The sequence below is a fragment of the Lissotriton vulgaris genome, chromosome 10 (genome assembly GCF_964263255.1).
Source record: "Lissotriton vulgaris chromosome 10, aLisVul1.2, whole genome shotgun sequence".
Taxonomy (NCBI): domain Eukaryota; kingdom Metazoa; phylum Chordata; class Amphibia; order Caudata; family Salamandridae; genus Lissotriton; species Lissotriton vulgaris.
In genome coordinates, this window is record NC_141698.1 from 416,301,682 (window position 1) to 416,324,431 (window position 22,750).

General features: G+C 44.1%; 1 protein-coding gene across 1 annotated transcript in view; it reads left to right on the top strand.

Moving 5' to 3' along the window:
• Positions 1 to 22,750, top strand: part of CCDC78 (coiled-coil domain containing 78) — a 379,499-nt gene that overhangs the window by 327,696 nt on the left and 29,053 nt on the right. The gene's annotated exons all lie outside the window — the stretch shown is intronic.

Genomic DNA, 22,750 nt, shown 5'->3' on the forward strand with positions numbered 1-22,750 from the left:
TCTGTAGGAAAAAAGAGGTTTTTCCCACTTCAATTTGTTGCTTGTTAACATTTTCCAGTTTTTTTGAATGCACCGGCTCACCTTATTGGACAATATGTTGTATGTTGTTACACACGTTAATGGAATTTCCTGCGCTTCATTCCTCGGGATGTTCTCCAGCAGAGCATCTCTGTTTTGATTCTGGGCTCTCTTCCGACTCCTGTTGAGAATCCTTTTGGGATAGTTACGTGCTTCCAGTTTTTCTGTCAGTTCATCCGCTTGTTGTCTAAAGTCGGACTGATCACTGCAGTTTCTTCTGATGCGGAGATATTGTCCGTAGGGGAGGTTCTCCCGTAAGGGACGGGGATGAAAGCTGTTGAACAGCAGTAAGTTGTTTTTCGTTGTCGGTTTATAATACGTCTTCGTGTGAAGCAGATGTTCTTTCTTATTGATGGTGATGTCGAGAAAGGTAATGTTGTCCCTGGCATATTCATGCGTGAATCTCAAATGGGGGTCGCAGGTGTTAATCCAAGTGAAAAAGGGGGTCAAGGAAGCCTCATCTCCCTTCCAAAACAGAAGGACATCGTCAATATAACGTTGCCATAAAACCATATTGGACTGGAAGGGATTCGTGTGACTAAAAATGAACTTTTTTTCGAAATTGTACACATACAATCCGGCCACCGAAGGGGCAAAAGTGCTGCCCATGGAGGTCCCTGTAGTTTGGAGATAGATCTGATTCTCGTACTCAAAATAATTTCTCTTGAGTGCTAAAGTGGCACACTCTACCACAAAGTCTTTCGGTACTGAGAAACTCCAATCAGTTTGTTCTAGGATCTCTGTCACTACCTTGATGGTATCGTCCTGTGGTATACAGGTATAGAGACTCTCGATGTCTAGAGTCACAAGAAAAGTAGGTTCTTCTGGTAATTCGATGGTCTTGAGCATTGCTAACAGACTTTTAGTGTCTTTGATATACGTCTCAGTCGACTGTATGATCGGTTTCAGAAAAAAATCGCAAAATTGCGAAAGAGGTTCCAAAAGTGAACCGATACCGGACACTATTGGGCGTCCAGGTGGCGGTAGGATGTTCTTATGGGTTTTTGGCAGCGTATAGAAATGAGGTACCCTGCCGGCCGATGATGTGAGGAAGTCTAATTCTTGTTTGGATAACCATCCCTCTGATTCAGCTGTAGAAACCAGTTCTAAAATCTCATCCCGAAGGCTCTCCGTGGGATCCGTCAACAGGGCGGTGTAGTTGTCTGTGTTGTTCAGTAGTCTTCTGCACTCGGCATCATAGGCTGCTTTGTCCTGGATCACTATGCCCCCGCCTTTGTCAGCACTTTTTATCACTATGTTGGTATTCTTTTTCAGTGAGTGGATAGCTTGATGTTCAACAGCACTGAGATTTTTGAAGGTCGGGGGACTGTTAAGTGCTTCAACTTCAGAAAGAACAGCTTGTTCAAAAGTCACAATCTCCGGTGGAATGAGATGTGTGGGGGGTGTAAAATTCGACTTAGCTCTGAAAGGAGTGTCAGGTTTTATCAAATCTGTGTGCTCAGTGTCCTTACTCTTTTCAAAAAAACTTTTTAATCTAAGTTTTCTAAAGAACTCGTTGAGTTCACAGAGTAACTTAAATTTGTCACATCGTGGGGTCGGAACAAAACCTAGGCCTTTTTCCAAGACAGATTTCTCAGCATCGTTCAGGATGTGTGTCGACAGATTTGTTACTAAACATATCTGTTGCTTGGGCCTGCTCTCTGCTCCCCGGTTTTGCTTGGGGTGTTGTCCCCCACAGTCTCTGTTGTTTCCCAATGGACCTGGTTGGATCCCTTGCGGTTTCCCCGGCCTCGTCGGCCCTGGTCTAAAAAAGGCTGCCGAAAGGAATTCACTTGAAATTGGGGTGGGGCAAAATGTGGATTCCAACCCATCATTGGCGGTGTGGGAGCTTAAAAAGGATTATTTTGGTAGGGCATTATACCTGGGTGTGGAAAGAAGTTAGGCCATCCCTGGTAGGGAGGGGGGAAGGGTTGATTACCCCGTCCTCGTCCACGGCCTCTGCCTCTATTACCTCTCCTTGTGTTGCCTCCGCTTGAGCCACTCATGTTCGAATCAACCGAAGAATCAGAACTGTAGTCAATTGTGGTAGGTTGGACATAATCGGGATTCGAATATGGATAGACGCGGGTATAAGACCACTTTTTTAGATCCTTCTGTAATTTTTGCGCTTTCGATTGGGCTAGGTTTTCTTTGTATTCATTTTGTTCCTTATTGAGCTCTTCTAACTTTTTCTTGAACCCCGTTAGTGTAGCTTTAAATTGGGATTCAGTGGTCTGAATTTCCAAAAGTAGAGTTTCAGAAAGCCGCAAGGCTGTTTTTATAATCAATATGCCCCAGTCTCTAGTGCAGTGCCATGCTATCTGCGCCCATTCTTTTCGAAACACGGCATCGTCTAAAAAGATTCGAGGAGCATTGGTCACAAGTAGTCCCTTTGGCGCTGCATTATTGTTAAGGTACTCTTTGATCATTGTGCCATGAAGTATGGCTCTAATACGACTTCTTTTAAGTTCTCCTAACTTATCCCAATCTTCGGTTTGTGAGATGGTTTGGGTAAGTAAGGTGTCTGAGAAAAGGGAATTATCCCCTAAGAGTGCATCAACCTCTTCCTTAGAGAAGGAGAGACCCAGATCTTCCATCTTCAACGCTTGGCAAATGGACTAGTTTCTTCAAAATAGTGCAAACCTTAAGAAATAAAGACTCTCACAGCTGTGCGCTGTCGAAATCACTTATAAACAAAAGGAGAGTAAGGGTATAACAGATCACTCTTTTACCCCAAAGGAATGATTATATAAACAACTAAAGAGTGATTGAACCCCTGTCTTTTGTTCAGGAATCTATCTTGACAGTTGTTTGTGTCTGTGGGCCAGATCAACCATTTTTTCCAATCAGGATTTGTTCTGTTTTGGTGAAAAATATGGGATACGTCTATTTCCATATCCGTAGTACTATTACCATCAGGTATGGGGTTCGGAATACACGGTTTATTTAAGTCTTTTATCTTAGCTAAACCAAGACAAGTAGTTTGTTGAATGGTATCATTCAGAAATACTATTTGTTCTGGGATCATGCAGGCTCTAAATAATGATTCAAGACCTTGTACCTGCCAGTCTTTTGTTCCCCAGATGGTTTTTGTTTCAATGTTGTTTTTCCAAAATTCAAAACCAAATGTTGACATTTTGTCATAAAATGTTTCAGAATAAATCAATTTATTATTTGTCAACATTGTTTTCATTCCTGTCTTATTTAACATTTAAAAAAAAAACGTTTCTGGATCACTGTTGTTAAGCCCTGAGTAGTATGGAAATTTCTCATAAAATGTCTTAGAACTTCCTTTTGGTGGAGTTGGACAATGTTCCCATTGATTATAAGTAAAAACATTTCTAGGTTGAGCAGATTTATGCAAATAGTGATGACCATAGTGATTGTAACAGTATAATTCTTCATAATTTGATGAACCCTGTAAATGATCATGTTCTGCAAATTAACTGACATCACTAAATCTGACATCATATTATTAATATTTTCAAAGTCCCAATCATCAGAAAAAGAACTTGGTATCACAAAGTCACTTAAGGAAACCTGAAACTGGTGTGGATACTTCAAGAGCTCAATCGGGCCATAAATATCATAGTCAGTTCTGTCCCATGCTATACCCCCAGGTATTGGGTTGGCTGTGATGTTTACTTATGATAGTTCTCTTTTCTCGATGTGAGAGGATCTGTGAGACTTTAGGACCAAGTTGATGTTCTGACTTGCTGTGTCCATTGTACTATATTTTCCATCAATGAATCTACCCAAACATAAAACCATGATGAGCCAAAGCAGGAGGAAAAGTACACCTAACACAATCCAAAATTCAATCCATGGTGAAATCAGATATGTTTCTTTTAGTTGGTGAAAAAGCTCGGTCATTTTTTCTTTGAAAGTTTTTGTTGCTGGCTTGTCTCCATGTTCACTTGGATCTCCGGAAAAGTCCTCAAAGTTGATAAAATAGCCAGATGCAGTTCTGTCAATTGGTGGGATTGCTTCCGGATTTCCATTGATCTTTGCATTTTCTTTTGTTACATTTGTACATTCTGATGCAACATCGTTGTAGATTGGTGTATCATCACGAATCGTTGCAATTTGGGTTTCAAGAGGCACCAGTTCCATGGCTTTGTTGCATAGTCCCTTTTTATTTACTGCAGGTTTATCAAATGTGATTAGTCTTTCAGTTTGAACCTCTTGGATTGTAGCAAAGTTTGGTCTTCTGCTATTTCTTGGTAGTCCACTGGGCCTGCTATTTATTATCGGCCACATGTTTGTGGTTTCACCAGATCGATGGAAACAATTCTGTTTTCCTTTTTACCAGCAAGTGGCGGTAGTAATGCTGATCTTGTTCCGCTGACAGCTAAGACAGGTACTTCTTTTCTGTAAGAAGGCCCAAATTCCTTCTTCACCGCGATCTTTTCTCTGACCAAATCCCCAATCTTTGGAATCCAGACAAGTCTTGCTGGGACAGGTGGTTCTTCAGTGGTTGTTGGCTTACTCTTTATGTTACTTAGACTATTTCTTGTTTCATTCAAGTCCTGTAAAACAGCCAAACGGTCTTTGATATCAAAAGTTTTTTCTTCTACCTCTGAAGTTTGACGATCCAGATCCTGGATAATCATTCTAGTACCAAACAAAAATTTGTACGGACTGTTACCTCCTAGAGAATTTCTTGGCATGTTATTAAGACTACGTTGGACACTTATTAGATGTTTGACCCACCCATCACCCAAACCTAATACCCTCGCCGTTATAGATTGCTTTATGTCACGTTTTTTTCTTTCCACTACCGCATTTCCCTCAGGATGGAAGGGAGAAGACTACTGCAATGCAATGCCCATGCTGGTCATGGCCTCTTTGTAAGCTTGAGAGCTAAACGCAGAACCCTGGTCAGAATGTAGCATGCCAATTGCGTATGTGCCGATAAAGACTCGCAAATCTTTTATAACAGTTCTGGCGTCAGCCGAGCGCTGGGGTCTACATTTTTTTTTTTTTAAACTTTATTGACAAGAAGGAATACTGTTCACATAGCAATATACATTCAAACTGTTATGGTTACATTTCGCACATTTATCTCTTCATGGGTGGCAGTATTCATGTTCGAAGCTCAGATTGTGATGTATTATCTCTATGAAAACTCTTAAACACATTTTCGCACGTTCTAGTCATACGTAGTACATTGTCTTATTGTTCCCCTCTTTATGTTTTAGTCAACAGTAACATTGCTTTTATATTACATAGTAAACAAACAGTCCCCCCCCCCAACCGGTGTCATCATTGCTGATGTAGTTCCAATCACCTCTTCTAGCAGCCATTTCCTTAGTGTTTGCACCGTTACATAGTCAGGCCAGTACAATACCCTTTGTGTGTTCGCTCCATTAAGGTTAAACCCTCCATTCCACTCTTTCACTCCTCTTCCCCTTCCGAGTCCAGGTCGTCCCCTTCTGGCAACGGGTCACAGATCTCTCCCCTGTATACATTCCATGCTATCCATACCTTGTTCCACTTGCGTGGCGCCGCGCGTAGGGTGTAGACTGCCCTTTCTGTGATCATCAGGATGTCCATGTTTTTAGCCCATCTATTCGCGGTGGGTAGTTCTGGTGCGCCCCATTTCTGCGCTATGTCTCGCTTGGCCACTGTCATGGCCAGTGTTGCCCAAACCAGTTCATACCTGCCCAAGTCATTGGGGTCCCAGATGTTTAAAAGGCACTTGCGCGGTTCCGGCAGCACGGAAATTTTAAACGCTTGGGAGATCGTGCGCATTATCTGCGTCCAGAATTCTCGTATTTGTGGGCATTCCCATAGGGTGTGAATTAACGTCCCCTCCTCCCCGCAGCCTCTCAAGCAAAAGGGATGTGGCGCTCTCTGTATTCTGTGAAGTAGTGTCCTGGTGTAGTAGATGCGGTGTAAAATTTTGAGTTGCACCAGCCTGAATTTACTCGAAATTCCTACCTCTCATGGGGAGGCCAGCGCCTTATTCCATTCAGATTCATCCGCCTCGCCTATTTCTTCCTCCCACCTTTCTTTGAGTTTCAGTGTGGGGTCCTTCAAATTATTAATCAGTTTTTTATATGTGAGTGAGGTCGCGCTTTGGATCATGAAGTCTGTTAGTAGCCTATCTTCTAACGGAGAGGAGTCCGGCAGAGTACTATCTGCAGGAATTGCACGAAGTAGCGCGTGTCTAATTTGTACATAACGGAATGTTTCTGTGGGACCGAGGTTATATTGCTGCTGTAGGTGTGGAAATGGTACTGCCGTGTCCTTGTCCCAAAGGTCCCCTACCGTAGAGATGCCTATGGAATCCCATCGTTCAAACCCCTTACAGCCCCTGAGATTGCCTAAGGATTTTGTGTCCCATAATGGTGTCATTCTGGTGATTTTTCCTGCCCACCCCAGGCGAGCCTGCGCCATGTGCCATAGGGTCGCCGTGTGTCTGGTCGGACCGATTAGACTTTTAAGTTGCGGTTTGTTGTATAGTACTGAGAGCATGCAGTCCGTCCCAAGCTGTGACCAATCCGCCCGATAGGCCGGGTCCTCTCTCGGGGTGTGGATCCAGTAATTTATTACTTTAAGCTTGGCCGCCCAGTAATACAGCTGAATGTTGGGGAGTGCTATTCCCCCCTCATACCAGCTTTTAACCAATTTGTCGTACGCTATACGTGGTGGGCCAGTACCCCAGAGCAATGTGGTGACTAGTGCCACGATCTGCTTGAAATATCGTGGTGGTACCAGATGTGGGGTGTTTTCCAAGACGTAGAGGAGCCTCGGGAGTGTCATCATTTTGTATAGTGCCGCCCTTCCCAAGAGAGTCAGGGGCAGGGCCGCCCAATGCTTAACGTCCGCCCGTAGGCGATCTATAGGTGGTTTTAAGTTACTGGCTAAGAAGTCCGTTTCTTCCCTCGTGATGATAATACCCAGGTATTTAAAGTAGGCTGTAGACGTGGTCAGGGGACAGTCATCCCGCAACCTCGGCGCCGGGCCTTTCAGTGTGTACACGACTGATTTGGACCAATTCAGGGTGTAGCCCGACGAGTGTCCGTGTGTGTTACAGAGTTCTAGCAGGGCTGGGATGCCGTCGTCCGGTGCCGTCATGTAGACAAGCATGTCGTCGGCGTATAGCGAGACTTTGTCCTCCCATCCTCCTTCCCATTTAATGCCCGCAAATAAGGGTGTAGCCCTGATTTGAACCGCCAGGGGCTCTAGCACCAACGCAAAGAGCAAGGGCGACAAGGGGCACCCCTGTCTAGTTCCCCTGCCTAATTGGAACCTCGGCGATATGTGGCCATTAGCTACTACTTGTGCGACCGGCTTCGTATATAGTAGTCGTATCCAGGCTATATACTTCGGCCCAAATCCCATACGTTCCAATACCATGAAGAGATATTCCCATTCCACGAGGTCGAACGCCATTCTGGCGTCGAGGGAGAGAATCACAGCCCTTTCCGAGAGGAGGTGTGCACGAGCCATCACTCCATGAACCCTCCGGAGATTCAACGCCGTGCTTCGGTGAGGCATAAAGCCTGACTGGTCAGGGTGGATCAGAGTACTTAGGTGCGGCTGCAAACGGGTGGCCAGAAGCTTAGCCAATATCTTGGCCTCAATATTAAGTAATGATATCGGGCGATATGAGGTACATTCAGTCGGGGGTTTCCCCGGCTTAGGTATTGCCACAATCATGGCTGTGCGTTGGTCTATCGGCAGTTCCGCCTTTTCCCGGCTTTCTAGATACATGGCCAGCAGTGGGGCACCGAGTTCCGGTGCCATGGACTTGTACCATTCCACGGGTATCCCATTCGGACACAGGGCCTTACCAGACTGTAATGCCTGGATTGCCAGCTGAATTTCCTCTTCCGTCGGGTCTATTTCCAGGGTTAGCATATCTTCCTGCGTAATGCTGGGGACTGCAATGTTCGTCAGTGTTGCTGCTGCCATTTGCTTTGTGACTATATGGTCTGGGGTATATATGTTTCGATAATGCTGAGCCAAAGCGCAAACTATTTCTTCTGGGTGTGTTAGTGTCCGCCCTTCCTCCGTGTGTAGTCTTTGAATGCCTTTCGTTCCATTCTCCCTCTTATCTAACCATGCCAGCATTTTACCTGCTTTGTCGCCTACGTCATATATTCTATGTTTAGTGTTTGCGATGTAACCCTTCTCTGTCGTCTTAAGGTGGGCCTGGTACTGCTGTTGCCGTATCATGAGTGTGTGTGTCGTGGCCGGGGAGGGGTCTACCTTGTGTGCAGTGTTGGTTGTGTGGAGTGCTAGTTCCAGTTCCGTGAGTTCCTTTCGGGAGTCTCGTTTGTGCCCCGTTATTGCTGATATGGCCGCCCCCCGGAGGACTGTTTTATACGCCTCCCACAGTATTGATGGTGATGTCACCGTCCCCGTATTTTCAGCAAAATATTGCGTTGTCGCTAGTTTAAGTTTTTTTCAAATCTTCGGGACTTTTAAGAAATTCGGGTAAATTGGGTAGAGCCTAGCACATTTTCTTTCTCTGGTGGTAAGCGATAGAGCAATGGGGGAATGGTCAGAGATGCCCCTGGGTAGAATGTCCACTTTGTCCACCATTCCCAGACCTAACCCCAGGGCTAGGAAGTAATCTATACGTGATAGGCTGTTATGTACGGCTGAGTAGTAGGTGTACTGAGTGTCCTCGGTATGTAGATGCCGCCAGACGTCTATGATGCCCAGGGCCTCCACAAAATCCGAGAGTGAAGCCGTGCCACGTGAGCGGGCCCTAGCGGGAAGGGTGTCCATTAGTGGATCCATGATTGCATTGAAGTCTCCCCCAATAATTGTATCCCCTTCAGGAAGGTTAAGAAGGAGATTGCCTAGTGCAGGTAGGGCCACGGAGTGGAGTGCCGGGGGTATATATACCGATACTATATTAAGGGATCTACCTTCCCACTGGCCGTGTATTGCAGCGAAGCGACCCTGATCATCCGCCACGCGATGTGTTATGATAAAGGGAGATGACTTCTTGACCAGTATTCCCGTCCCCCTGGAGCCAGTAGTGAACTCAGCATGTATCGCCATTGAGTAGCCGCGTCTATCAAGTGCTTTGCAAGTGGACCCTGCAAGGTGGGTTTCCTGTAAAAGGACCAAGTCCGGGCTTTGTCTCTTAATGGACTGTAGTACCAAGCCTCTTTTTATTTTGTCCCCTAAGCCTCTGACATTCCAGGTTAGCATGCGCAATGGGGGGACCCCCACGTCTACAGGGGAGCCCTCAGTAGGTGTGTTGTGAAGCGGCCTGGCCATTGAGTTGGTGTGGGAGCTTCGCACTAAGTGCGTCTCTAGGATAAACACATGTATTGCCTCGTGCTATCCAGTGGAGGAGAATGGCGACATTCGAGGTGATGGTATAGTGTGAGTGCTGCATGATGACTATGAACAAAAACATAACTTCTAACAAGAAAACTTCATTCCCGTCCCCCCTCCCTGCTACCCTGCTCCTCGGACAAACCCCCGCCAGATTCCCCAACTTTGCAGAGTGCTTTAGTCCTTCCCCAGGTATCTTACTTGCTCGTGGGGTTGGTGAGTCCCTTACAGGCACTGACTGTGCCCACCTTACTCAGCTGCGCCAGGTCCAAGGCCTCTCGTGCCTCACTCAGTCCTGTATACTGCATTCCAGTGTCAGATCGGAGCCAGTTGTCCAGAGTCAAGCGGGTCCCTTTCAAGATCCGATTCCGTTTCTTCAGTGCCTTCTTGACGGGGCGAGTGGGAGGTCCGACTGTTCATTGTCCTATCTTTGCGATGTGTTGGGCGGTCCCGATGTGGCCGATGTCGCTGTCCCGCTGGTCTCCAGCCCTCTAACCATTCTTGTGCCACTTCTGGTGTATCGAAAAACCACGCCTTCCCCTCGGCCACAATACGCAATTTAGCAGGAAATAACATGGAGTATGGCAATTCTCTATCTCTCAGTGCCTTTTTTACCTCCGTGAACGATTTGCGACGCCTGGCCACCTCTGCCGTGTAGTCTGGGAAGAAAGCCAAGGTTGCATTTTGGATCTTAACAGGTGGTGAGTTTCTTGCCGCTTGCAGAATCGCATCTCTGTCCCTAAAATTGAAGAGCCTGGCCAGCACAGGTCTCGGCGCTGCTCCTGTCTTGGGTGGACCCCCTGGGACTCTATGTGCCCTTTCCACCGAAAAGAAGTGGGACAGGCCTTTAGGTTGCAGTTTGTCCTTTATGAGATCTTCCACGTAGAGGTCCATGGCCCCCTTCCCTTCCGTCTCCGGAATTCCAAGGATACGCACGTTGTTTCGTCGCGAACGTCCTTCCTGGTCGTCCAGCTTGTCGTGCAGGAGCTTGGTGACTTTCTGTATGCGTTCCATGGCCACCTGCAGGTCTGATGTGTACTCTACAAGAGATTTCGTGACCACCTCCACCTGGGACACTCTTTCCGCCATTTTGTGAAAGTCCGCTCGCAGCAGCGTGACTTCAGATGAGATGGCGCCCACTGTCGTTTTAACCTCTGAGAGGGTTTTCATAATGTCCTCCAGCGTTATTTTTTTTGTGCCTTCGGGGTCTTGGGTATTGCCCGTGGAGTTGCGCCCTGCAGTGTTCGACTGACCTTGCTGGCCGTATGCAAATTTGTCCAATTTGCCTTGTGTGGAGCCACTCCTGAGTCCTTTGCCCGCCATGGTTCTGGGTCTCGTGGTAGTCGGAGCCTACCCCTGCCGGGTCGTGATTCCGTCTTGTTCCGTGGTTCACAGCAGTGAAATAGGGGGGGGGTACAGGTTCAGCGGAGTAACGTCTTTCTCCGTCTGTAGAGGCTACACCGTCCGATTTAGAGGTGCAGGATGTTACTGTTGGTCGCTGCTTGTGTTGCGACTTGCCTCGCTGCTGGCCTCGCCTCGTGGTGTGCGTTCGCCCCGTCCAGTAGGTCTTCCCCGAACAGGGACGGTCTCTGCAGCCTTCTATTGGGGTCCCCTGGGTAGGGCCACCCCAGTCGCAGTCCCCGGATGGCGGAGGGTTCGTTCCAGGCCGGCGCTTCCCACCTACAGGTCAGGTAGGCCGCAGGCTCTCCCGCTTGGTGCACAGGATCTGCGTCTCCACCGTGCCAGGGCCGTTGATACCTTCGGGTCAGCCTATGAACCCCAGGTCCTCTCAGTAGGGTCTTGCGTGGTTCCTCTATGTACCTCCGTCCCCCGGGGGTACGTTTGTCTCAGCCTCCGATCAGGGCTTGCATTTGCGCCCACTCCGTCCTCCGGGCAAGCGTAGGCGAGGGGATCGCCGCCGCTGTATTCGGGCAGTTCACTAGGCCCCCGGGGGGGTGGGGAGGGGGGGTACCGCCGCCGCGTAGTGCGCCCCTGGTCGCGGCGGTCCGCACCCTTGTCCGCCCACCACGCCTGTCCCGTGTAGGCAGTGTGCCGATGCCTGTGTGCGCTCTGCAGGGCGGTATCTCTATACGGAGTCCCAGGTGGTGAAGGGGCTCCGTCGGGTGGATGCCGGGATGCGTCTGTTCGGTCAGGCCGGCTTGGTCTCACTTCCGCCGGGACCTTCGCCTCACGCGAGGCCGGTGCTTTCGTCTCGCCGGTAGGCCCAGATATGGTCGCGAAGAATCAGACAGGCTCCGGTCTTCGATTTAGTTGAAATTTGGACCGGTGACACCGCTTCGTGCCCGGACCCGATCGCCGCCGCTTCAGGTGTGCAAGGTAGCGGATTTATGTGTCGGATTTAGATTAAGGCCGCAGTGCTCTCAGGAGCTCTCACGCTATGCTGCCGCCATGTTCGGCCGCTAGCCACGCCCCACTGGGGTCTACATTTTTAAGTGAATTCAGTCTTAATAATTATGAGGACACATTTCTCCGGCTGGATTTCTGCGTATAGATCGCCTGATGCTTTCTAATAAAGGTGTCCTGGCAATAGTCTGGTCCGGTTCCCAACTGCGACCTCTGTTGCAGTCTGGACAATCCATTGCAAATTTGTAAATTTGCAAGCTCATCCCCGGCCACCAGTATTCTGATTGTAATTCTATTTGAGATTTCAAGATCTCTTGGTGCCTCGGACCCAGTCCCATGCGTGCGTCTTCAATCAAGAAAACTCTCCGGTTCGTGTTTGGAATTACTCTATCCCCCACTCCAGGGATTTGAGCAAAAGGAACGGAGTTTGCATCAATTATGTATGTATTACTGAGTGGATAGTTGAGAGGTAATGCTGCATAATCGCCTTTTAACAATGCTTTTACCGCCAGCATGGTTTCTCCATCTATTTGCTTTTCTGAACGCTTTTTAGTGGCTACGGAAGCCGGATGACCAGCCGCCGCTGTGGCTCTATCAGCCAATGAATTCCCTGCAACGTGAACGTCATCACGTTGATGACTCAGTGCGTGTATCACGTGAGTCTTTTGTAGTTCTTTCTGCAAAAGAACTACTTGTTCCCAAAGCTTTTTATGCTTTATTGTGGCACCTGTGGCATCTTTTTAACCGTTTTTGCTCCATGTCTGAATGTCACTGTTGTATGACTTGACGCAGTAATGCGACTCGCACACTATTAGTGGGGGGAATTCGCAATCAGCATTTTCAAGCGCCATCTTTAAAGATCTTATTTCAGCTCGCTGAGCTGAACAGTTTCTGAGTGATTCAGTTTTGGTAATCATCAGTTTGAATTTACCAGAGCGCCAACGACCTTTACCAATCGCGCATGCTGCATTGTAGGATTTTTTCTCTACATCATAATGGTGTGCAAATCTGTCCATATAGATAACACAAGTATATTGTTCGAGAGGCAGAATTTCGATTGGCAGAGGATATTCTTGTTCGTATTCTAGATCATCTAGTTTTTTCAGTTTCGGGTCAAAATAGTGTTTCACGTCTTCTGCAGCAAGAGAATTTTCCCATTGTATCCATTTTGGATCTAATGCTACTGTATTCAGATTGCGTGGAATTGTTAATGCCTCAAGAGCTGATTCTGCTGTATAAATAGTTATTCTTTTGCCTTGGGCTAGGGCTCTTTCTCTTGCTACAGCAGTTTGAACCGCTGTCAGAATTTTTTCTGTAGAACTGAATTTAATTTCAGCCTGTGTGTACAAATGTGATTTGTAAGCTATAGGTACCGTTTCTCCCTCATTAGTGGTCAGGTACGTGAATCCGCATCTTCCTGGGGTGACTCGGATTACAAGGTTGCGTACGTTTTCGCGAGTTTACAGTTTTGTTTTAGCTAACATGTCTGTCTGTAATGATCTCAAAATTTCTGTGTGTTTTTGAGTCCAATGTATTGGTTTGAAATCAGGTTTTATTAATTCATAGAGAGGTTTAACCCTCTCTGCATAATTTAGAATGTATGTTCTACCGAAATTCAGGAAGCCTAGTATTGATTGTAAATTTTTCAGCGTCTTCGGTGCATGAAGTACTGCACACTTCTCTAGGAAGTTGTCTGCCAGGCATTTTGCCTTCACTTGATAATTCATATCCTAAAATAGGACTGTTAGATGGGCAATTCTTGACTTTTTAAAGTTGAATTTGTAACCCTCTGATGCGAACCCAAGAATTATGGTGTTCACTCTTTTTAAGTGAGTCTCCAGGTCATCGTCTGTAAGATAGATGTCATCGACATATGATAATGCCTCATCATCATATATTTGTATTAATTCTGTTACCCTTGCTGAGAATAATCCTGGGCTATTCTTGAATCCCTGTGGGAGTCGGCGAAATTGTGTATGCGACCCCATTATTGAGAAAGCGGTCAAATACCTGCTTTCAGGTGCAATGTTTTGACAGAAGATTCCATTAGAGATATCTAATGTCGTTTTGTATTTCTTGCGCACGATGTTGTTCATTAGTGCTGCACTGTGTGAGTTTTGTACTGCAAAGGTTTTGCAGGCGGAGTTTAAATGTCTGTAGTCCAAAACTAGGCAATATGAATCGTCTGGCTTGGAGACAGGAAACAAAGGATTGTTCATTTGTGAGGTGCATGTTTCAATCACCCCTTGATATTCAAGTTGATCTAAGATCTCCCTGACTTGCTTTTTAGCTTCTTGTTTAACTGGGTACTGCCTTTGTGCAGTGGGTTGTTTTTTTTAACTGGATTTTGTGGGGAGGAGAGTCCTCATCCCATCCTACATGATTGTTGTATAATGCAGGGGCTTGGGCCACTGCCCATTTTCTTGCAAATGTGTATTTTTTATGAATCAGAATATGATTTGAGAAGGCAGGCATAATCATTTCTTCGCCATGAGGGCACTCCCTGACAAACTCTGGTGGCCAGTCTTTTTCAGCAAACAGGATGTCATAGCCTTTAGAAAGATTCTCCCAAAAGAGACCTTTTATTTTCCTAGTTTTATCCCCCTCTATACGTAAAGTTATTACATATAGTTTATGGGGCACTCTAACTCGTGTGTCTGCAGTTTCCACCTGAATGTATTCATTTGTGTCCACTGTCTCCAGAAGATTCATCAGGATCTTGCGAGCTATGGTCACTTCTGCTGCGCTGTCTAGCATTGTCTGGGCCCACTCTCCGTTTTTCAGTTGTGTCCTCAGAATCCTCGGCCTGTTTAATTTTAATATTTGCTACCTTCTTTCTGGGAAATTGTGATTTTTTACTTTGATGAGCAGGTTCTTTGTCTTTGGACTTGACGTGCTCTTCCTTGTGTTCTGACCGTCCTCTTCTTTCCGATTTCTGTGCGGAAGTCTGAAAAGATCGAGAGGGACGTGTATCAATGTCTTGATATCTATCAGGTTTTCTCAATGTATCCCTATCTCTAAGATTATATCTTTTTTCAGAGGGTTCCCTTTGGGGAGACTTGCCTCCTCGGCCAGGAGATCTTTCTCTCCGTTGAGGAGACCTTCCTCTGGACTGGAATCGTTTTTCCTTGGGAGTGGATTGTTTATTACCATCCCAACTATTTTTTGGAGTATTTAGATTATTTTTAATAAATGTTTTTTCAGGATTTTCAGTTAGTTGGGGTTTTATTGGTTTCCCAGCCAAACTATCTCTTCCTAGTTCTTCATAGGATTTTTCTATGATTCTGGCAAGTTCAAACGGTTGGTCTGTTATATCTGTCTCCTTCAATTTCTGGCGGATTGCCACACATGCTGCTTCTCCTCTTATATTGGCCAATAATATAGCCGAGACCTGCTTAAAGTCTTTTAGTAATTTCATACCCAGAGTTAAAGAAGGTTCTGGACCGTATTTGTTTTGAATTTGTCTTAGTACATCTGGTATAACCGCCATAGACGGAACACCATGTGTTTTTGTGTAGATGGAAGCAAAGACCGTGCCCCAAGTGTCACAGTCCTCCACATGTGGTGCGACCCCCATTGGGAGGCAGATAGTCAGAATTCTGTGTTTTTCATGAGGTGCAGTATTAGGAAATACTGCCTCTATTTGAGTTATTTTCTGAGCTAACCAGAATGGAATTTGTTCCCGTTTTATGGGTGTTTTACCAAGACATGATTGTATGTTCTGTGGTGTAATTTTGTTTGTATTCCCCTGATGAGAGGTCAGCTGTGGGATGTGAATTGCTGATTGGACTGTTGAAGTCTGCATGACATATTGGACCAATTGTCTATGTATTTTAATTAATAGTTTTAGCTGTGCTAAAAGTTCCCGGTCCTACATTTTATCAATGTCTGGGTGTGGTGTGTAGCTGGCTACAACCGGCCACGTGGCTCCTGGTCTACATAGTGGACCGTGCCTGGTGATGTGATTTTGATGTTTTAGGGCGCCTTTAAACCAGAGCAGGTGCTCTTGGTATGTTAGTGGGATTTCAACGTCCTCGAAAGGATTGTATACATCCGGAGGTTCCTCTATTTTGTAATAGTGGAAATCTTTTGTCACAGCGTGTGCTGCTGGAATATGTATCCATGAATAGAATACCTCTGTCTGCCGATACTCATGTGCCTCTATCACGAATATGACCGTACCACCTCTTGGTGATAGTCCATTTTCTATAAGTTTAAGAGTTATAGTTCTTCTTATATTGACCGGGATGATTATTGCACCCGGGTCATTTTATTTGATGGTTGTGTCATCCGCTAAGAGTTGAGTTGCTAATGCTTCTCTATCTCTGTCTTCTTCATTTTCCCCCATTTTACTGAAAGAAAGTTTTTTGTTGCAGATTAAGTTTCAAGGAAACAAAGATTAGGTGCACAATATTTTGGGACACTGTATCCTTCAACGTTGACTATACCAAAAACTAATACATAGGATTCTCATCCTACTAAGTTCCGGTGGATATTAACCTTTCACCCACTCCAGATGTCTATTGGAGTTTTTACGGGAGAAAGGGGTCTGTGTGAAAAGCACGACTGAGTTACTCTAGTGTCTTGCGTTAGATTATCGCCTTACCAAACGTTGGACGCCATATAGTGTAGTTCCTATATTCCCAATGGGCTCTGCGCATTGGAAAAACATAAACAGCAGTGTAGACGTAGGACTGAGGTCATCTAGGTCTCTACTGACTATGTTAGACTTAATTTGTTTTGCCAGCTAGCTCAGAGGTCACTAGAAACCTTCTTGAATGTTCAGGAAAGGGTTAACCGTCCTGATTTAGACAAGAAGGGATTAGTTTCTGACAACCGCATAAACATGACAACTTTGCTCCCTCAGAATAAAGAGTGTATCTCTAGAGTCGTGTGAAAACAATAGACATCTATTTCACTCAGTCAATCGTGCATGCTTAATTTCACTGGAGTGCAGAGAAATAGCGAGACAGGCATTTTCAATAAAAGGTGTTATTTTATTGAGCAGTCTTCTTTCTCATGCAAGAGAAATGAATTGCCACCATTGCAATACTTATTATAAAGTAAAGTGCGTACAGTAAAAGTACTTTTATGAAATAATACTGTAAAAGCATTGATATGGTTTCTTAGCCATATGATACTTTAAAATGGATAAAATATACATAAAAACATTGACTAACAAACTCAACTGCTGCTTCTAAGATACGCCTACCCCGGTGTACCTGACCTAAGCCTAATACGTGGGAAGTAGTAAGTACGTTGCAGTTTTAAGTTAAGTTAGGTTTTTGCCAAGTATCGGAATCAAGAATTCTCTCTAGGGTTTTATTCAGCTCCGTACCTTGGTTATAGAATGAAGGAGGTCTTGTATCTCGTTTCTCAGGACTCGAACTCCCAGCAACCCGCGAGGGTGACTTGGGAACACCGGAGCTGGATTTTCTCAGCCGGAGAAAAAGACAGCGTCTCTCTCAGTGCATCAAAGGGAGGGGCGTTTTCCTTCGGCTCTGGCAACAGCTGGGCTCTCGGACAAGTAGAACGTCGCTCTGCTCCCAACCACCGTGTGTTTGCTTAAGGCAACGTTGGTATATTTATACCTGAAAGATGCCGGGTTTGACGTAAGGTTGGACATAAGACGTCACTAAGAACTAACAGTTCTTTCTGGACTCCAGGAGTTCTTGTGCAAATCAAAACAAAAGCAGGGGAAATTCCCGGGCTGCTGGAGGCTTGGTTTGTTTAAAGAACGCGTTGTGCTTTCTAGGAGTCTATGGGAGTAGCCTTGCCGTGCTTTGGACTGCATGGGCTATTACTAAATATGGATATGATTCTTATGCCTTTATAAGGATACTATTTACTATAACCACATAAGGGCATGAATCTGGAATATCGAATTAGGGTCCTAGATAGAAATACAACAACACAGGTAGATACCACATCCACCTAAAAAAGCGTTACTGAAGGTAAGCAACTTGTTCTTAATGGCTATATTGCACACTGTAGCTATTGTTTTTAACTGGTCACAAACAAATGCTGCTGGCCTCATGTGCACTTTGTTTCTGCTGCCTAAGAGTCACTATTAAGAACACCTTCTATTTAATGGTATGTCCAGTAACCCTTGCGTCATACCCTTGGAAAAATTACAGTGACTCTAAAACAGCATTTGGCATGCAGGGCGGTGACCAGAAAAAAAGGCCTAACCAAACAAATTCTTCATATAGGCTTGACTCCTGCTCAATACTTATTTTTTGTGGAAAGGACATTATAGCAGTCTTCCAGATGACATCCATAGAGACTTGGGGGCATATGTATCAAAATCCGTGTTTGCGATTCACAAATAGCGATTTTTTGAGAATCGCTATTTGAGAATTGCAAAACGGGATGTATTGAAAAAATCGCAAATATCTAGCGATTTCTTAGTATTCCTTAATTGAGATTAACAAATTGCGAAATCGCAATTAAGGAATACCTTCCCATTCATTCCTACGGGCCCGGAGGCCCATAGGAATGAATAGGAAGTCATTCTCAATTTGTGATTCGCAATTTGAGAATCACAAATTGAGAATAATTTCAAGGGTGTCATAAGGACACCCTGAAGCACCCCTGAATTGAGCATGTGTGCGCATATGGCACACATACATGCCCTAAGGGCATGTATGTGCGCCACATGGCACTTTAATAAAAGGCCAAGAAGTGCATTATTGAAAGAAATCGCAAATTACCACCAACTTGAAGTTGGTGGTATTTGCGATTTCTTAAGGAGACATCGCACAACTTGGGTGCTTGATACATAGCATTTAAGGAATCGCAATTTGCGATTCCTTAAATGCTTATGCAAAATTAAGGAATCGCAAATTTTGCGATATCTTAATTTTGCAATGCGATTTTCCTTATACATCACCTTTTGCGAATTTTTTGTCACAAACGCTGCTTTTTTGCGATTCGCAGCGTTTACGACTAAAAATCCGTTTCATACATATGCCCCTTGATGCTTAAAGGTTGCAGAAGCCGCCTTGACTGTCTCTGTTTGTATGTGAATCTCTTTAGGAGGGAGAAGGTCATTAACTGAAACCTTTTTTTGATTGCAACAATTTTAGCTATAAAAGAACACAGAAACAAGGTTCAATTCACGCACTAAATCAAAAGATATAAACTGAAACTGAAGAAAAAGCATAAAAATAATCTTATAAACAATTGTAAATATAACCTAATAAATGTCCAAAAGTTTGTGGAATGTATGACTTAAAATGGAATACACAATACTAAGGCCCTATTTCCATCTTGGCAAATGTGCAGTAACTCCTGATACTGCACGTTTAAGAAAATGAGTTTTGTGATCCATATAAGCAGGTCAAACCTTCATTGAGGCAAAAATGCCAAGTAAACACCGTAACATGCAGATTTTAGTTCATTAAGCACCAAAATGCACAAGTTATTCCGCAAAAATCTGAAATAGGTAATACATATTGCACCTGGTAAATACTTAACATGTTGTCAGTTTTTAGCAGGTGAGACCATTATTGTGTCTAATCGTGGCCAGCTCGTAATGAGGGCCTTAATAAGTAACAGAGAATGGAAGTATCAAATTCAGGTGATAAAAAAAGATATTATAAATGACACGCAGAAGGCATGTTATATATCAAATAGATCTAAATGTTTATTCAAAGTAGCATGTAACGCAGAATGTTTCTGTTTCGGTATGAAAAGACACTCCCTCAAAGGAAGCAGGCAAGCACAAATCACCATTTCCCCCATTTACCTTTGCTTTTCTGCTTTCTCTAGACCATTTATTTCTCAATCAATAACAACCTCCAGTTCCAAGCTAAGGTACTTCCCCCAGTCTTCATTACTGGCAGGTCAAAGATGGTGCTGTCTACATCTGTGTTAATTGAAATCCGTCACCATTATATGCTTACCTTGAGATCCTGCCATAAATATGAAACAAATCACTGAAAGACAAAAGATTGATTTAAAAAGTAAAACAAATACATCAAAAGGGTCTGAGAAAAGACACCTTGGTGCCATATTTCTAGAATTTGCAGTGACTGCAAGCATACCTTGAGGGGAGAATTCAGATGAGTCTTTGGTTGATTTTTGTTACATTAATGTTAGTTCTAAATGTATATTTTGATAGAATGAACCAATATATTATTCTAGTTATCGATTGATAAATGATCACATAGGCTCTAATTGTTTGTGGCACATTTAATTGTGGTATGTGTGGTGACTCCTGTAACCCCACTTATCGCACTTAGGAGTTTGACGGCTAAGACCACACTCTCACAGTTTTCCACAGCTACATTTTGTCAGGTCAAACCTGCAGAAATTAATCGGTGGGTAGGGGGTAATGCCTAATTAATTAGGATGAACTGCAGATTTTGGGGGTTTATGCATCAAAATCTGCATGTTAGCCCCCATTCTTGGCGACATACTCAGAATTGGAAGGCATTTAACAGAACTGATTTATTCTGACTGAACAGAGTCTGATTTTATCGGGTCTGATAAATGTCGGCCAATCCGTGGGTCACTGGTTATGAGGACCTTAGTTTGTCTTCCCATTAATGATTCAAACATAGACCCGCATTTCGAGTGGTCTAGAGAATTTTAATTTTTATCACGGTGTTACATAGAGATTAGTGTGACAAAGTTTATCCCACCCAGTAATGCAGTGAGAATTTGATGGAGTTTGGATACTTTGTTACTAAGCTTGTCAGAATTTAGCAGGGCAAAAGTATTTGGTAAGGACTGGGACATGCATATTCTTGTGCAGTGAGCACCAAAATCCACAAGTTATTCTCTATTATTGGGGATCATCACATATTAAGTTCTATTTATCACACCCAATAAAATTTGACATCTGCAGTGTTGGATTTTATCAAGTGTGATAAATATTAGACCAAATAACAAGTCACAAATATTTAATTAAGGCCTTCGTGTGTAATGCCCAGAGAAAAGGTCTCACACACTTTTTGAGAAACTGTTTTAACTGCTGAGCCATTTTATCTCTGATGTTGAGTCAAACCATGGGAAATAGACATTATTGATGTGGAGAGAGGCCAGGAAACGGAGGGACTGTCATTTTCTAACGCTTCACTACTCAGTTACAGTCTGACTTACTCAGTGCTTGATTTGAGTCGGTATTTGGATGTGGGACACCGGCACTCATTTATGGGGAACTGTACTTATTTTTCCTCATAAGATTTTGATCCACAGCACGGGCGCTAGAAACACAAAAATTGAATATAAGGAGGAAGAGAGGGATGAAAGCAGTGACAAAGACAGAAAGCACGGAAGAAGAGCACCTGTGAGATAAAGGGGTAAAGGAATGTAGGGTAAAAGAGGCTTGAGAGGGTGGGACGAAGACCACGCATCAATGAGAAACTCAGTTATACACATACATGGACCACATAAAAGAACCAATAATATTTGAGATTGAGTGGCTTTCTGATTATAGACCACCCTGAATGACATATCCTCCTAACTGCATACCTCACTGTACTGGTGTGTGTTTAACAATTAAATATAGACTGTATAAAAGAAGCAGAAGGCAATCAAGGGATGGAGACACACCCTTCGCCAGAAGAGCAGAAACAACGTTTAGTTTAGTAGACTTACCACCAGTGAGAAACCCAGTTTATTCGGGGTCCAAATCAGTATCCTATGGTATTGCGTAGTTGTGATCACCCTCTAAAAACAATTTAAAGCTATCCCCAAAACAGTTTGTTTGTATTGTTTATTGAGGTATACATCTATTGTCTGCACTTATAAAAGGATAGACTGTGTCACATGAAGACTAAATTTTAAATTAACAATGTATGTGCTTTAGGGTGATATTCATGTGCACTGTAATAACGTGATTTTTAAAAACCTTTACAAACATGTTTATTGAAATATCAATCATTTGGAAAAATGTAACGTTGAAGGTACTGCCCTCGTGTGGCTTACCTTTTTTCTATCTGAGAGGTCATGAACCGTCCCCTTCCCCCAATTTTAGTTATGTCCGAAACCTCTGACCATCTCTTCTCACTGTTCTACTGTCTATTGACTTTTGAATGTGAAACGATGTAAGTTCAAAGTGTAGTGCCTAGATGTTGGCGCTCTCCATAGAATACGTCCTCTGCTTCTTCACCATTGTATCACTCTTTTCTTGATAATCTTATCCAGAATCCAATGCCTTGCAGTAGCCAAATGCCTGCATCTTCCTAACATTAGGCAGGTACTTATTGGACGCGGATGCGTCTCCTTTCTGGCATCAAAGCACTGGAACTCTCTGGCTCCCAAGCTCCAGTGACTCCAGTGAAATGTAAATGGGCCTATTCAACGTGAGTGCAGTCTCCGCCTCTTCTTTAGTTATCGCTCAGGGCCAGACCGCTTGATTAGGGTGGCAGTCCACTTTACATATTATTTTTAATCATTCATTTAATTCAGCAGAACAATAACTATAGAAATGTGTTTAAACCGCACTAATTGCCACCATTTTGAAGCACTTTAGGAGGTGGGAGAATGAAGAAACCCCAAAATTGTCTAAAAGTATTTTGAAGTGCTAGTGGGTCGAGGCCAGTGCAATTGATCTAAGTTGTTTTACAGTGCATTATATGCCACTAATTGTTGACAAAACTAGAATTATGATGATAAATGTCATGTGATAGTAGGTAAACACGTTGCACTCTATTTACAGCAAGTACAACTAAATACAACGTTTACCATTTTTTCCTCTAGAATTCCTCGAAGGAGAGTCCTAAACTTCCTGTAAAAGTTGTTAAATACTATCATGAATACATTAATGTTGGAGGCCCAGCGTGCTTTACATTGAGCTGTCATATATCGGCAAAAGAATTACCCCCATGCTTTATGCTACTACAATGACAGGATGACCCACAAGAAATGTTTTGTCTGACAGTGAATTTGGGTCCGCCTCAAGCATTTGAAGTGTTAGCCCCCCAAACAATTTGGGTCTAGTTGCACCCCTGCCAGCACTTATTTGACAAATTAAGCAGTGGCATAGTAGAGT